The sequence below is a fragment of the Hemiscyllium ocellatum genome, chromosome 8 (genome assembly GCF_020745735.1).
Source record: "Hemiscyllium ocellatum isolate sHemOce1 chromosome 8, sHemOce1.pat.X.cur, whole genome shotgun sequence".
In the NCBI taxonomy this organism is placed as follows: Eukaryota; Metazoa; Chordata; class Chondrichthyes; order Orectolobiformes; family Hemiscylliidae; genus Hemiscyllium; species Hemiscyllium ocellatum.
The window spans coordinates 68,710,032-68,727,484 of NC_083408.1; positions in this window are offsets into that span (position 1 = coordinate 68,710,032).

Here is a 17,453-nt window from a genome sequence, read left to right on the forward strand (position 1 = left end):
TAGATAGCCAGAGCCTTTTTGCCATGGCAGAAATGTCTATACGAGGGGCATAATTTTAAGATAATTGGTATAAGATTTGGGGGAGATGTCAGAGGTAGGTTCTTTATTACCACTGCTGGTAGTGCATTCCACACACCCACCACTCTATGGAGTCAGATGCATTAGGGACATTTAAGTGACTCTTGGGTAGGCAGATGCAAGTTAGTACAATGAAAGATATGTAGATTAGTCTGATCTTAGAGTAGGATAAAAGGCCAACACAACATCAAGGGCTGAAGGGCCTGTATTGTGCTGTACTGTTCTATGTTCTACACTGAAGTATCAGTGGCACTATCCAAAAACAGTCAACGTGTATGTTGATAGCACCCAGTACTGTCTTACTAGCAACTTATTTAGATGGTCACACTACTTATGTTAACCTTGATTCTGGATGAGTGGAAATTTTCCCACCGAAATATTGGGAAGATTAAAACTATTTTCAGCGCCAACACACAATATTCCCTCTTGCTGATCACTGTCCTCAATATTGACCCAGACTGTTTATCCAAGTTAAGTCAGATGTCAAGGTTGTATTTTATCTGATTAACTAGAACAATAAGTGTATGTTAGAATTATGGGAACATAATTCTAATAAAGAGAGTTAAGAGCAAAGAGAGAACATGAACAGTCTTTAGCAAATAGAATACAGGAGAACACTAAGGCTTTCTATAGGTATGTGAGAAATAAAAGGATGACTAGGGTAGAAGTAGGGCCAGTCAAAGACAAGTGGGAAGTTGTGTGGACCCTGTGGAGATGGGAGAGGTGCTAAATGAACATTTCTCATCGATTTCACTCAGGAAGAGGAGAAGAATGAGGTACAAGATATTAGACTAGAAAGAATTAAGGTTAGTTACAAACAGGTGTTACTAATTCTAGAAAGAATGAAAGTAGAAAAGTCCCCTGGGCCAGATGGGATTTATCAGAGGATTCTATGGAAAGCTGGGGAGGAGATAGCAGGGCGTTTGGCTTTGATATTTGAGTCGTCATTGTCTACAGGTTTAGTACTGGAGGACTGAAGGAATGCAAATGTGCCCTTTTCAAGAAGGGCAGTAGAGATGACCCAGGTAATTATAGACCAGTGAGCCTTACTTGTATTGTAGGAAAGATTTTGGAATGGATTATAAAAGAATATTTATAATTATCTAGCAAGCAACAATTTGATTTCAGATAGGCAACATGGGTCAAGGGCAGGTCGTGTCTCACAAACCTCATTGAGTTTTTTGAGAAGGTGACCAAGCATGTAGATAAGGGTAGGGAGTTGGTGTGGTATGCGTGGACTTCAGTAAAGCTTTTGATGAGGTTCCACATGGTAGGCTGTTGGAGAAAATGCAGAGGCATGGAATTGAGGGTGATTTAGCAGTTTGGAATAGAAACTGGCTTTCTGAAAGAAGGCAGCGAGTGGTGTTTGATGGAAAATATTCAGCTTGGAGTCTGGTTACTAGTTGTGTGCCACAAGGATCTGTTTTGCGACCACTGCTGTTTGTCATTTTTATAAATGACTTAGACACAGGCATAGGTGGATGGATTAGTAAATTTGCAAACGACACAAGTCGGTGGAGTAGTGGACAGTTTGGAAGAATGTTACTGGTTGCAGGGGGACTTGGATAAACTGTAGAATTGGGCTGAGAGGTGGCAAATGGAGTTCAATGCAGCTAAATGTGAGGTGATGCACTTTGGGAAGAATAACAGAAAGGCAGAGTACTTGGTCAATGGAAAGATTCTTGGTAATGTGGATGTGCAGAGGGATCTTGGAGTCCATGTACATACATCCCTGAAAGTTGCCACCCAGGTTGATAGGACTGTTAAGAAGGCATAGGGTGTGTTAGGTTTCATTTGTAGAGGGATTGAGTTCCAGAACTACACTATCATGCTGCAACTATACAAAACGCTAGTGCAACCAAACTTGGAATATTCTGTACAGTTCTGGTCCCCATATTTCAGGAAGAATGTGGAAGTATTGGAAAAGGTAGAGGAGATTTACCAGGATGTTGCCTAGTCTGGAGGGAAGGTCTTATGAGGAAAAGCGGAGAGACTTGGGACTGTTCTCATTGGAAAGAAGACTAAGAGGGGATTTGATATGGACACACAAGATGATCAGAGGATTAGATAAGGTAGACAGTGGAAGTCTTTTTCCTAGGATGATGATGTCAGCTTCTACAAATTGAGGGGTGATAGATTTAAGACAGGTGTCAGAGGCAGGTTCTTTACACAGTGTGGTAAGGGTGTGGAATACCCTTTCTGCCAATCTAGTCAACTCAGCGCCATTAGGGGGATTTAAACAATTCTTTGATAAGTATATGAATGATGATTGGATAGTGTAGGGGGGCGAGCTGAGAATCGTTCACAGGTTGGTGCAACAGCGAGGGCGGAAGGGCCTGTTCTAAACTATTGTTCTATGTTCTATAACAGTGCTTAATGGGACTAGGTTGGGAAGCATAATGGCATAATTAGAAACAAGCTGGTGCATATTTGTTGTCTACAGGGACAATAGGGTTTTTATCTTAATCTGAGTTACAGCACGGAATAAAGGAGTAATTGTTTAATAATAAAAAGACATTAGGTAAAAACCTTTTGAGTTCAGTACAGAATCTACTCCAAAGAAATTTTGAGTACTGTCTCAGTTTTACAGGCAGGATTCTGGAGGAATCGTCAAAGTGTGGCACTGAGAAAATGTAGGTGAGGCAGCAGCCGAGGAGCAGGAGAGTCAACATTTCGGACATAAACTCTGGAGGAGAGCCAATGAGACAAAGTTACTTCAAATATATATTGCACATTTGAATTCAACTAAACAAATTATTTCAACACTCTTTTTGACCAATGGTTGTATAGTATAGCATATTAGATTTGCAAAGCCAACCAATTGGTTTACATTAGCCAATGTAGCGAATTGTTTTGCTCCTTTGCAATGAGTGTACTGTTTTATATTTGGAAAACTAAAGCTAGTGTCTTCTATTCTTGTGATAATTTCTGTTCCATAGCCATGAACTCTTCTGGCTGGTAATTGTCTGAGGCTGAGTCAGACTATGCACAATTTTGGTAATATATTTGACACTCCAGCTGCTAGTCAGATACACCAGCTGAGCCGCTACCATGATCAATTATTTCCACCTCCATTACAATTGTATAAGCCTAGCCCATCTCAGTTTATCTGCTGATTAAAGCCTACATCCAAAAATAGTCATCTTTAGACTTGACTATTCCATTGTACTCCAGCCTTTCAGATTGTTTATACAAGCCTCTGATTATCCAAAACTCTGCTGCCTATTCTAACTTGCATTACGTTCATTCATCAATCACCCTGACCTGATTTACAAGGTCACCTAATTGTTGTCACTAGACTAGTAATGTTGAAATCTAGGTAATGCTGTGGGGCCTGGGTTTGAATACGGATGGTGGAATTTGAATTTTAAAGATCTAATGGTGACCATGATATCGTTGTTGTAAAAGCCCATCTGGTTCACTAATGCTCTTTGCAGAAGGAAATCCTTATCTGGTCTGGCCTACATATGACTCTAAAAGTTGGAGTTCTAAATTGGAGAATGGTCAATTTTGATGGTATTAGGCAAGAGCTTTCAAAAGCTGATTGTGGGGTAGATGTTTGCAGATAAAAGGATGGCTGGAAAATGGGAAGCCTTCAGAACTGAGATAACGAGATTTCAGAGAAAGTATATTTCTGTTAGGGTGAAAGGAAAAGCTGAATGACTAAAAAAATTTGGTTAAGAAAAAGAAGGAAGCCTATGTCAGGTATAGACAGGATAGATCAAGTGAATCCTGAGGAGTGTAAAGGCAGTAGGAGTATACCTAAGGGAAATCAGAAGGGCAAAAAAGGAACAGGAGGTAGCTTTGGCAAATAGAGTTAAGCAGGATCCAAAAGATTTTTACTAATACATGAAGGACAAAATGGTAACAAGGGAGAGAATATGGCCCCTCAAAGATCAGCATGGCTGCCTTTGTACGGAGCCGCAGGAGTTGAGGGAGATACTAAATGAGTATTTTGCATCGGTATTTACTGTGGAAAAGGACATGGAAGATAAAGAATGTAGGGAAATAGATAGTGGTATCTTGAAAAATGTCCATATTATAGTGGAGGAAGTGCTGGATGTCTTGAAATGCATAAAAGTGAATAAATCCCCAGGACCTGATCAGGTGTTCCCTAGAACTCTGTGGGAAGCTCGAGGAGTGATTGCTAAGCCTCTTGCTGAGATATTCGTATCATTGATAGACACAGATGAGGTGCCGGAAGACTGGAGGTTGGCTAACATGGTGCCACTATTTAAGAAAGATAGTAAGGAAAAGCCAGGGAACTATAGACCAGTGAGGCTGACATTGGTGGTGGGCAAGTTGTTGGAAGAATTCCTGAGGAATAGGATGTACATGTATTTGGAAAGGCAAGGACTGATTATGGATAGTCAACATGGCTTTGTGCATGGGAAATCATGTCTCACAAACTTGATCGAGTTTTTTGAAGAAGTAACAAAGGATTGATGAGGGTAAAGTGGTAGATGTGATCTATATGGACTTCAGTAAGGAATTCAACAAGGTTTCTCATTGGTGACTGGTTAGCAAGGTTAGATATCATGGAATGCAGGGAGAACTCGCCATTTGGGTACAGAACTGGCTGAAAGGTAGAAGACAGAGTGGTGGTGGTGGAGGGTTGTGTTTCAGCCTGGAGGCCTGTGACCAGTGGAGTGCCACAAGGATCAATGCTGGGTCCACGACATTTCATCATTTATGTAAATGATTTGAATGTGAGCATAAGAGGTATAGTTACTAAATTTGCTGATGACACCAAAATTGGAGGTGTAGTGGAATGCGAAGAAGGCTATCTCAGATTACAATGGGATCTTGATCAGATGGGCCAATGGGCTGAGAATTGGCAGTTGCAGTTTATTTTAGATAAATGCGAGTTGCTGCATTTTGGGAAAACAAATCTCAGCAGGACTTATACACTTAATAGTAAGGTTCTAGGGAGTTTTGCTGAACAAAGAGATCTTGGGGTGCAGGTTCATAGCTCCTTGAAAGTGGAGTTGCAGGTAAATAGGATTGTGAAGAAGGCGTTTGGTATGCTTTCCTTTATTGGTCAGAGTATTGAGTACAGGAGTTGGGAGGTTATGTAGCGGCTATACAGGACATTGGTTAGGCCACTGTTGGAATATTGTGTGCAATTCTGGTCTCCTTCTTATCAGAAAGGCGTTGTGAAACTTGAAAGGGTTCAGGAAAGATTTACAAGGATATTGCCAGGATTGAAGGATTTGAGCTATAGGGAGAGGTTGAACAGGCTGGGGCTGTTTTCCCTGGAGCATCAGAGGCTGAGGGGTGACCTAATAAAAGTTTATAAAATCATGTGGGGCATGGATAGGATAAATAGACAAAGTATTTTCCCTGGGGTGGGAGAGTCCATAACTAGAGGGCACAGGTTTACGGTGAGAGGGGAAAGATATAAAAGAGGGTGGTATGTGTTGGAATGAACTCCCAGAGGAAGTGGTGGAGACTAGTACAATTGCATCATTTAAAACACGTCTGGTTGGGTATATGAATAGGAAGGGTTTAGAGGGATATGGGCTGGGTGCTGGCAGATGGGACTAGATTGGGTTGGGTTGGGATATCTGGTTAGCATTCTGTTTCCGTGCTGTAAATCTCTATGACTCTGGCTCAAGACCCACAGTGCTGCAACTGACTCTTAATTGTCCTCTAGAATAGCCTAATAATCTGCTACAAGTCTCACATGGGAACGAAACATATGAACTACCTAGACACTGGAAACAAAATTTCAAACATAGTCCTATCAACCATTCAAAGTACTCCTTACTAAAATCTGATCTTGAGAACGAAACTGGGAAACTGTTTTGCATTGTAGTCAAGCAACATCCATCATTGTCATACTCGCACATATCACTATTCCTAGAACAGGGGTACACAGAACAGAGTTGGTCTAGAAGTCCTCAACATTGGTTCTGGACCCCATTAGGTGTTAAAGCATCAGGGCAGACCCATTGATTATCACGTACATCTCAACACCACCCCTCCAACCGCACCCACACCCCCTTCCCCAACACATGCATATGCACGCAAATACACACAGTTTTTAGGTAGTCTACCTGTCACCTACCCTCCTGTGTTTTTCATTGAACCAGTGGTGGTCCCCTAGTTTAATGATTATGCTAGGGGTGGGAATATGCCAGGCCTTCAAGTGCAGATTGTGTTTGAGTCCAATACTGCTACTGTTGCTGGGTCACAGGACCTTATGTTTTGTGTTATTAGATCTGTACAAAATCTATCCCATTTAACATGGTGGTGATCCTACACAATGCAACAGAAGGGATTATCATTGTGAAGAAGAGACTTCATCTTCACAAGCACTGTCATGGGCAGATGCATCTGCTAAAGGTAATTTGATAATAGGCGTTACCACCTTATTGATTCCCTCATCACTTCCTGAAAGCCTAGTATAGTGTTACATCGTTTAGGACATGGCCAGGTCAGTCAGTAATTAATTCTACATTCTGCACCCTTGTCCCCCTCCATGCTTCTTCCAATTAGTATTGTATATGAGGAGTACAGATTCGTTAGCTGAGAGGGCATTGCGTGGTAATCAGCAGGAGGTTTCATTACCCAAGTCTGATTTGTTGTAATTAGGCTTCATGGGATCTGGAGTCCAACTTCCTCCTGATTGTACAGTACTGTATTGCCAACAGTAGTGAGTCTTTTCTGTCAGTGGGACAGGACATTCTGAGAAATAGGGATGGGCTGTGACATCATTCATACAATATGATGCCATGTGTCTGACTCATCGGGCTGTTGACAATATATGGACAGCTCTCCCAGTTTTAACACAAGCTGCCAGATGTCAGTAAAGAGGACTTTGAAAGGTCAACAGGGCTGGATTTGCTGCTGTCTTTTTCAGTGCCTAGGTCACCTAACAGGAAGTAGAGGGTAAGAATCAGTACAGACTGGCAGGATGTCACAGGCTGTCACAAGTGATGTACCACAAGAATTAGTCTGGGACGTCAACTCTATACAATTATAATAAATGATTCAGGTAACTGAAGGTTTGTTGTTAAGTTTGCTGATGACACAGAAATAGGCAGGAAAGTGAGTTATGAGGATTTAAGGAGTTTATAAAGGGATATAGAGAGGTTAAATGAGTGAGCAAAGATATGGTAAATGGAGTACAGTATGGGAAAGTGTGAAATTATCCATTTTGGCAACAAGGATAGGAAGTATATTATTTAAATTTGCAACTCTGAGATGCAGAGATATCTGCAGAGTGCATGAATTAGAGTAGATTAGTATGCAGGTTCAGAAAGTAATCAGGAAAGTTAACAACATGTTATGTCTCATTTTGTGGGAAATTGAATGCAAGAATAGGGAAGTTATGCTTCAGATATATAGGGCACTGATGATATTGCATCTGGAATATTCTGTACAGTATTGGTCACCATACTTACAGAAGCATGTTAATGTGTTGGAAGCAGTTCAGAGAAGATTTACTCCACTAATACCTGAAATAAGTGGAAAGCCTAATAGGGAAAGACTAGATAGATTTCTAGTGAACGTAATGGGGTGAGCCAGGTGGACCTCATAGAATATGAGTTCCTTGATTGGGGCTGTTAATGTGTTCCAATCAGGGAGACCTGGCTGACACACAAGAACAGGAGTGTCAAACATCCTGTGCACTCTGAAAGCAGAATCTGAGGAAGTTGGATCACTTTCAAGTACAATGCAGGTGTAAATAAAGAGTGACTTGATGACAGGATACTGGCCTCTATGGGGTTATTTCCGTGGCAACAAGAGAAAAACATGCTCCTGAAGAAATTTGCTTACAACAGTTGTCTTTGAGTTGGAGTAAGCATTTCTGGCATCATGCTGTTATTTGGAATGCTTAACTCATATGAATCTGTCATCAAAGACTGGGCCCACTTTGTTGAAAGAATGCATTTTTTTTCGGAACAAATGACATTGGGGCAGATGAAAAGTAATGAGTAATTCCCCTGACAGCTTGTGGATCCACATCTTTTTCAGTTATTAGGAACTTAACGTTCCCTGAGGCATCAGATACTAAAATCTTTCAGGAGTTGACAGTCTTAGTTAAGGAATATTATGACCTCAAGCTGTATGAGGCAAAATTGTTTGAGAAAGATTCTCCTAGATTGGCTCAATATTTTCAATTGAAAAAAATGCTGCCTAAGTGAGGTCCTAATTAAACACTTGGAAGTTTTTCAGGGAGGTCTAGGGACTATCAAATGAGCCAAGGCCACCTTGCATGTTTACCAGGAAGCAATCCATGATACTGCAAGTCCCGCCCAGTGCCATTTGCCTTATGGATAAAAGTAGAGGCAGAAATCAGGAGGCTAGAAAGTGAAGGAATCATCAAACCAGTCCAGTTTGCAGAATGGATAGCACCGGTTGTACAGGTGGTGAAGCCCAATGGGTCGATTCGCCTTTGTGGGGATTTTAAACAAATTTTCACAGCTAGATAAATACACAGTTTCTCGCATTGAAGACTTACTGGACATACTGGAGCTCAGATCTTTCCTTGGAGAGATGAATTATTGAGGAAAGTTTAAACATTACCTGGCCTCCATCCTGACACCTTTGTATCAACTCTTAAAGAAAAACCAGCCTTGGAAATGGTCAAGTAGCCAAACCATAACTTTAAAGGAAGTGAAGAAACAGCCATCATCCTCTAAGGAGTTGGAACACTGATCATAAGTGAGATTTTGTACTGACAAGTGATGTCTGCCGGTAGGATCTCATACGAAATGTATACAATTAGAAGTTGAAACACCATCTGGGGGGGGCCAAGTAGCAAATGCAGATGCATTGAGCTGCCCACTTTTGGCAGATAGCCCGCCGGTGGTACTGTCAATGGAAATGTCCATAATGGTTTTAAATTTTCTGGACACACTTCCAGTTACAGCTGACGATATCAGGCTTTAGATGCAGAAAAATCCAGCCCTGACAAAACAGAAACAGCTAATGCTGATGGGAGAAACCAAAGGGCCATCACAACCGGAATTGAAACCTTTTTGGACTCAGAGAGACCACATCACAGTAAAGGACAGCAAATTATTATGGGGAGCAAGAGTGATTATCCTGAGCAAAGGTCACTGCCAGATACTGGCTGAACTCCACCAGGGCCATTCAGAGGTCTCCAAAAGGAAGATGTTGGCGAGACGTTATGTCTGGTGGCAGGCCTGGATGCAGACATAGCCATGGTAGTGCGGCAGTGCCCAGAGTACCAGTGATGATCTGTAAGTCACTTGGTTCCATGACCTGTCAATTAACACACCTGTAAACGACTCTTTGTCCAACATGCAAACAATCGTTTATTGTATGTTCCAGCGCTGGGTTGGCAGACTCTGATTTGCCCAGAAGTATGAAAACTTCTTGGCAGTCAAAATAATCCAACAACCTTACAGAGTTTGCTTAAGGTTTATGTACATTAATTATCATCAGACATGGAGCATGAATCGCATAATAACAACCAATCAATAATTATAATCACTTCATGGGTAGTAGCTTGAACCAATGATATTAAGTTGTAATGGCTTATGTCACCTTTTCAAAGATTCAAAACTTGCAATATGCGGTTTAATATTTCCTCATCTTGTAGCTTGCAAATGTGGTTAGTACTTTCTCATCTGATCCATCTACCTCTTCATGCTGGTGGTTTTAGTGGTTAGTTATTTATATAGCTTTAGGTATTTAACTGTAAGTTGTCACGTATAAGGAGCCATTTTGTCCCTAGCTGCTTTGCAATTTAATTTAGCAATGCAGAAGCCATTATGTGCAGCTCCTTTATCCATTTTGTCCTACTTCCCAGAGACGCATACCTTTGCCAGCAAGGACCAAAATTACTGCCAGCAGCTCCTCCACATTGCTGGGAATGGCTGGGTAAACATTGGATTTGATTACACAGTGACTATGCAGGTCCTTTCACAGGCTCAATGTTCTTAGTCATTATAGTCACCCACTCAAAGTGGCTGGACATGCAAAGAGTTAATTTGTCAAACGCGGGACGACAATAGAAAAATTGCATGCATCACAGGCACTCCCTGAAGCATTGGTCAGAGATAATGGGCCATCATTTACCAGCAGAGACATTAAGTAGTTTCTAAAGTTGAATGATATTTGACATATAGGAACAGCTCCATACCATCCATCATCCAAATGTCTGGCAGAAAGAGCAGTCCAAACTTTGAAGGCAGTCTTAAAGAAACAACTTACAGATTAACTAGATACCAAACTGCCCCAGTTCCTATTGTTTATTGGACCACTCCTCATACAACTACAGGGATAGATCTAGCAGAGATGCTAATGGAGAGAAGACTCTGCACCAGGTTAAATTTGATCTTCCCAAACCTGGGTGGGGAGGATGAAACAGCGTCAAGAACACCAATGCTACCAAGATTAAGCTAAGTTCACTTCAAGAGATGAAGTTTGGGGTAGAAACCATGGGAATGGCATTGCATGGATAAGAGGCATGGTCAAAGTTAGGTCAGGTGCAGTGATGTATAAAGTCTGGATAGGTGTGACAGTCTTGAAAAAGCATGTGGACCATATGAAAGCCACAAATGTGCAGGAGCAAATCATGCCGGATCTTCGACAGCCTTTCCGACAATTCCGGAACTCGCCGTGTTCTCCCTTTCTGTCAAGCATTTAAGATACCTTGGAACCTTTAGTGGATGTCTCCACCGCAGAACCTTTGCCTCCAGAAGAAAATTAATTTCAACCGGGATGCTCCAGGTACAAGAGACAAGCTTTTGTGTGTTACACGCCACCCGTATCAGAAGCAAAGTTGGAGGAACATGACCTGGTGCTAAAATGCCCCAGGAGGAGCTGCAAAATAAGAACTGGCCTATGTCCTTGCACTTCGAGAGGGACGGATGCCATTTCCTGTTATTTTTCTCAGGGGGCGGTAAATGGGATTGAAGTGAATGTGCTTGTTGATAGAATTGAACAATGACTTGGATCCCATTTACCAACCCCTGAGAAAAATAACAAGAAATGACATCACCACAGGAAATCATGTCACTGCAGGAAATGATATCACCAGCCCAAGGAAACATCAACACATAGTTAGAAAGCAGGCCATGCCACCAGTGCTTCATCTGGAGACTCACTGGTGATGTTACCTAGTATGGTGAATAAACGTCTGAAAATGAATCTTCTAGCTAAGTGAGCAAACCCACATCTAGAACCTCAACCTGAGCTACAAATCGTCTCAAAACCCACTGATGTAGTGATTGTAATGAGGTCAGTCAGTCAGGTGGACCTGGCCGACAAGTTCCCTAACTGGGACTGTTAATCTGGTCCAATCAGGGAACCCTGGCTGACAAGCTAGAAAATAAGTGTCAGGGGTTCTGATCACTCTGAGATCCATGAGGAAGCTGGATCAGTGTCAAGGACTTTCTAAATATAAATATAGGGTGACTTGTTGACAGGATACCAGCCTCTTATTTCAGGTTAAGCCTGTATTTTCTGGAATTTAGGAGAGTCCGGAGTGATTTAATTGCAACATATTAGATCCTGAGGGGATTTGATTGAGTGGATGTCAAAAGGATGCTTCCTTTTGAGGAAGAATTTAAACCAAGGGGTCATATTTTAAAAATTAAGAAGAAATTTCTTTTAAGATGCAGCAGACGCAGGCTCTTTAAATATTTTTAAGGTAAAGGTAAATAGATTCTTGATTAGCAAGAAGGTGAAAGATTATCAAGGAGATGCAGGGATGTAGATTTGAGGTTAAAGTCAGGTCAGCCATGACTTTACTGAATGGCAAAGCAGGCTCGAGGAGGTCCATGACCTATTCTTGATCCTCGCTCAAACGTCATTGATAGGTGATCTATCAAGTTTCATTCCTTTTCTTAGTCTTCAAAACAATTTGGTACAGTGAATTTAATTGCTAGACCATTTCAGAAAATATTTAAGAGTTAATTTTATTTGTGTGGGTCTGGAATCACATTTGAGCCAAGTGAGGATGGCAGATTTCTTTCCCTAAAGTGATTCGTCCATTCATGCAAATCAACTACTCAACTAACGCCAGAGTCAATAATTGAATTCAAATGTCACCATCTGCTGTGGTTGGACTCTGAACCCATGTCCCCACAGGATTAACCTGGGTCTTTGGATTCCTACTTTAGTGACATTACCAGTATGCCAGACTAGTGTTCTTTTGCAGATTGTCATTTTTTTTACAAATCAGAGATTTCGGAGAGGAACAGATTGATGTAAATGTTTAGATTTTTGAACTTTAGATGTTTCCACTCCCACTCACCCATCATTTTAACCCACTGGTAGAACACACTTAGGAAATCTGGAAGCAGATATGGGGACATTGCAGTACGTGTATGAGAAAGTGAAGAAAGCAGAATCAGGTAGAAAATGTTAATTATGCTGCCAGCAAAGTGTACCATATTTCAGGGAATTTCTGAGGCCGCTTCTGCCACCTAGGTGGAAGTAAAAGATCCTCAAGGATTATTTCAAAGAAGTTCAGGGGAGTTGTTTCCAGTGACACAGGAGCTGAATTCCGGTGTAAAGTATGTGTGATTGTCTTTGATAACAAGATCACATTTGACTGAGTATGATATCAAGAAACTTTAGCAAAATTGGAGACAATGGGAATCAGGAAGAAAACTCTCCACTGGTTGGAATCATATCTGAAACATAGGAAGATTGTTGTGGCAGTTGAAGATCATGTGTTGCTGGTTAAAGCACAGCAGGTTAGGCAGCATCCAAGGAACAGGAAATTTGACGTTTCGGGCCAGAGCCCCTCTCCTCATTCCTGATGAAGGGCTCTGGCCCGAAACGTCGAATTTCCTGTTCCTTGGATGCTGCCTAACCTGCTGTGCTTTAACCAGCAATATATTTTCAGCTCTGATCTCCAGCATCTGCAGACCTCACTTTTTACTCGCAGTTGAAGATCAGTCATAATAGATCCAGGATATCTCTACAGGCATTTCTCAAGGGTCGTGTCCTTGGTCCCATCATCTTCAGCTGCTTGATAAATGACATTCCCTCCATCATAAGATCAGAAATCAGGACATTCACTGTTGACTGCACAATATTCAATACCATTAGCAATTCCTCAGATACTGAATGCAACAAGATCTGCTTGGGCTGAAAAGGGGCACGTGATATTTATGCAACACAAATGCCAGGTAATGACCATTTCCAACAAGACAAAATCTAACCACTGCTCCTTGACATTCAATGGCATTGCCATCACTAAATCCCCCACTACCAACATTGTGGGGGAATACCATTGACCAAAACGTGAACTGGGTAAAAACAATGACTGCAGATGCTGGAAACCAGATTCTGGATTAGTGGTGCTGGAAGAGCACAACAGTTCAGGCAGCATCCAAGGAGCAGCGAAATCGACGTTTCGGGCAAAAGCCCTCTTTATTCCTGATGAAGGGCTTTTGCCCGAAACGTCAATTTTGCTGCTGCTTGGATGCTGCATGAACTGCTGTGCTCTTCCAGCACCACTAATCCAAAACGTGAACTGGGCTAGTCTTATCAATACAATAACAAGAACAGGTTAAAGTTAGGAATCCTTTAAAGGTCAATCCAAGTTCACCTTCTGACTCCCAAATTCTGAGCACTATCTACAAGGCAGTGTGATAGAATACTTTCCCATATCCCAGATTAGTGCAGCTCCAACAATACTCAGGAGCTTTACACCATCTATGACAAAGCAGTCCGCTTGACTGGCACTACAGCTACAAACATACAATCTCTCCTCCACCGATGCTTAATAGCAGCAGTGTGCAATGTCTACACGATGCACTAGAGAAATTCACCAAGGCTCCCTAGACAGCATCTTCTAAGCCTATGACCTCCAAATATAAAGGTCAAGGGCAGCAGAAACATTGGATCATTATCAACTGCAAATTTGCCCCCAAGCCACTCACCATCCTGACTTAGAAATGCATCACAGGTTCTTCAATGTTGCTGAGTCAAACCCTAGAACTTCCTCCAAAACAACAGTAGTACTCTCCTACACCAAATTAACTTCAACTGTTCAAGATGGCAGCCTACCACCATCTTCTCAAGTGAAACTAGAAATAGGCAAAATGTTTTGGCCCAGTCAGTGATGCCCACAACCCATGTGTAAATTAGAAAAAGTCATCATTACTATCCAAAGGTCAGTTAGCTCAAGTGCCTAGATAGCTGGTTTGTCATACAGAGTAATGCTAAAGTTATGGGTTTAATGCTCACCAGCTGAGGTTACTGCGAAGGACTTTCCCTCTCAACGTCTCCCCTCAACTGAGGTGTGGTGGCCCTCAGGTAAACTAACATTAGTTGTTTCTCTTTAATGAAAGAACAGCCCTATGGTCTGGTAGCAGTATGGTGACTTTACATTTTATTGAAAAACAACAGAAGAACTGTGGATGCTGGAAATCTGAAAGAAAAGCAGAAATTTCTGGAAAATCTTAATAGGTCTGGCAGCATCTGTGGAGAGAAATCAGAGTTAAAATATAAGTCCTGTGACCATTCTTCAGAAGGTTCTCAAACATTGGCTCTCCACAGATGGTAAGAGAAAGTGAGGACTGCAGATGCTGGAGATCCGGGTTGAGAGTGTGGCACTGGAAAACCTCAGCAGGCCAGGCTGCATCCGAGGATAATTGAGGTTTCAGGCATAAGTTCTTCATCAATACTCTGTATGACAAAGCAGCTATCTAGGCAATTGAGCTAACCTAATGAAGGGCTTATGCCCGAAACATTGATTCTTCTGCTCCTCAGATGCTGCCTGGCCTGCTGTGCTTTTCCAGTGCCACACTCTTGACTCTCCACAGATGCTCCCAGACCTGCTGTGATTTTCCAACAATTTCTGTTTTTGTTTACATTTTATAGGATTATCATAAAGCAGAGCAGGGGTGATATTCCAGGGGCCAGGCCAATAGCTCTGCCTCAGTCAATATTGTCTGATACAACCATCATAAAACAGAACAGGGGAGATACCCCTAGGACCAGGTCAATATTAGTAACTCATTCAACATGATCCTATAGGACAATAATATTTGAAAAGGCAAGGACTGATTAGGGATAGTCTAGATGGCCTTGTACATGGGAAATCATGTCTCACAAACTTGACTGAGTTTTTTTGAAGAAGTAACAAATATGATTGAGGAGGGCAGAGTAGTGGATGCGATCTATATAGACTTCAGTAAGGCATTTGACAAGGTTCCCCATGGGAGACTGGTTAACAAGGTTAGATCTCATGGAATACAGGGAGACCTAAACATTGGATACAAAATTGGCTCAAAGATAGAAGACAGAGGGTGATGGTGGAAGGTTGTTTTTCAGATTGGAGACCTGTGACTAGTGGACTGTCATAAAGATTGGTGCTGGGTCCTCTACTTTTTATCATTTATATAAATGATTTGGATGTGAGCATAAGAGGTATAGTTAGTAAATTTGCAGATGACACCAACATTGGAGGTGTAGTGGACAGGAAAGAGGGTTACCTCAGATTACAGTGGGATCTTGATCAGATGGGTCAATGGGCTGAGATGTGGCAGATGGAGCTTAATTTAGATAAATGTGAGGTGCTGCATTTTGGGAAAGCAAATCTTAGTGGGACTTATACACTTAATGGCAAGGTTCAAGGGAGTGTGGCTGAACAAAGGGACCTTGGAGTGCAGGTTCATAGCTCCTTGAATGTAGAGTCGCAGTTAGGTAGAATAGTGAAGAAGGCATTTGGTATGCTTTCCTTTATTGGTCAGAGTATTGAGTACAGGCATTGGAAGGTCATGTTACAGCTGTCTTCAGGACATTGGTTAGGCCACTTTTGGAATATTGTGTGCAAATCTGGTCTCCTTCCAATACGAAAGATGTTATGAAACTTGAAAGGGTTCAGAAAGGATTTACAAGGATGTTGCTAGGGTTGGAGGATTTGAGCTGCATGGAGATGTTGAGTAGGCTGGGGCTATTTTCCCTGGAGCGTCTGAGGCTGAGGGATGAACTTACGGAGATTTATAAAATTGAGGGACATGGATAGGATAAACAGACAAAGTCTGTTCCCTAGGGACGGGAGTCCAGAACTAGAGGGCATAGGTTTAGGGTGAGAGGGGAAAGATATAAAGATAAGGAGCAACTTCTTCATGCAGAGGGTGGTACATGTATGGAATGAGCTGCCAGAAGAAGTTGTGGAGGCTAATACAATTGCAACATTTAAAAGGCATCTGGATGGATATATGAATAGGAAAGGTTTGGAGGAATATGGGGTGGATGCTGGTAGATGGGATTAGATTGGGATACTTGTTGGCATAGATGAGTTGGATCGAAGGGTCTGTTTCTGTGTTGTACATCTCTGTGACTCTAAAGCTGTGTAGTGGTGATATTCTATGGTCGAAGTTTGTGGTGCTGGAAAAGCATAGCCAGTCAGGCAGCATCCGAGCAACAGGAGAGTCAACGTTCCAAGCATAAGCTCTTCATGAGGGTATGAAATCCTTAGGGTCAGGTCAATATTAATATCTCAGTCAACATGGTCCCAACAACTTCAACATATTTCTAGCTATCACCATTGTTAATAAAGAAGAGCAGGGGTGATACCCCTAAGGCCAGTCAATATTAGCATCTGAGTCAACATATCCCACAAGATTATCATAAAGCAGAGCAGGGAAGATATCCCTGGGTCCAGGTCAATGTTTTTTTTAATTTTTTTTATAGATATTTTTATTGGGAATTTAACATTTTGACAAATTTACAAAAATAAGCAGAATTTTCAAGCACAAACATTAATATAAAAATAGATTTTAAATATATAATCATCAAAATTCAACTAATCCACAATCATCCAGAGTGTATAGTTGAGTCGCTTACATCCTTCAAATAAGAGAAAATGTTCTCTAATACACTCATAACAGTATGATAAAAAGGAATTTATTTCCAAACAATAAGAACAAAAAAAATTAAACATGTTTGAATGGAGATCTTCCCCCTTGTTCTCAGGGGGCCTACTACCTTTCCAACGTTCCACCATATCCTCTCCCAAACAGTGTCCCACCCTCAACCCGGGCGCTCCTTAATAGGATTTAGATATAATACCGAGCTAGAGTTAACAGTGAGCGCCGCACCCCCACCCCTCCCCACCCATACCTGAGTATTTCTGCTAGCATCAATGCCACGTACAAACACACATAACTATAAAATTACAACTCCAACAGATTACAGTTAAGTATAATAACATAGCAAGGAAGACAACCCTGCTCCCAGAGGCAAAAGTAAAGTAGAATAAAGTATCCATTTCTCCCCATGGAGTGTGGGAGAGGCAAGCCAACATAAATTGTCTCTTACGATTTATTTAACCGAGTCTAAAAGTTTCTTGGCCTCTTCCGATGATCTAAAATTATACTCGGATCCTTCGTGGGTAAAGCATAACGTCGCTGGGTAGCGTAAGGTGTATT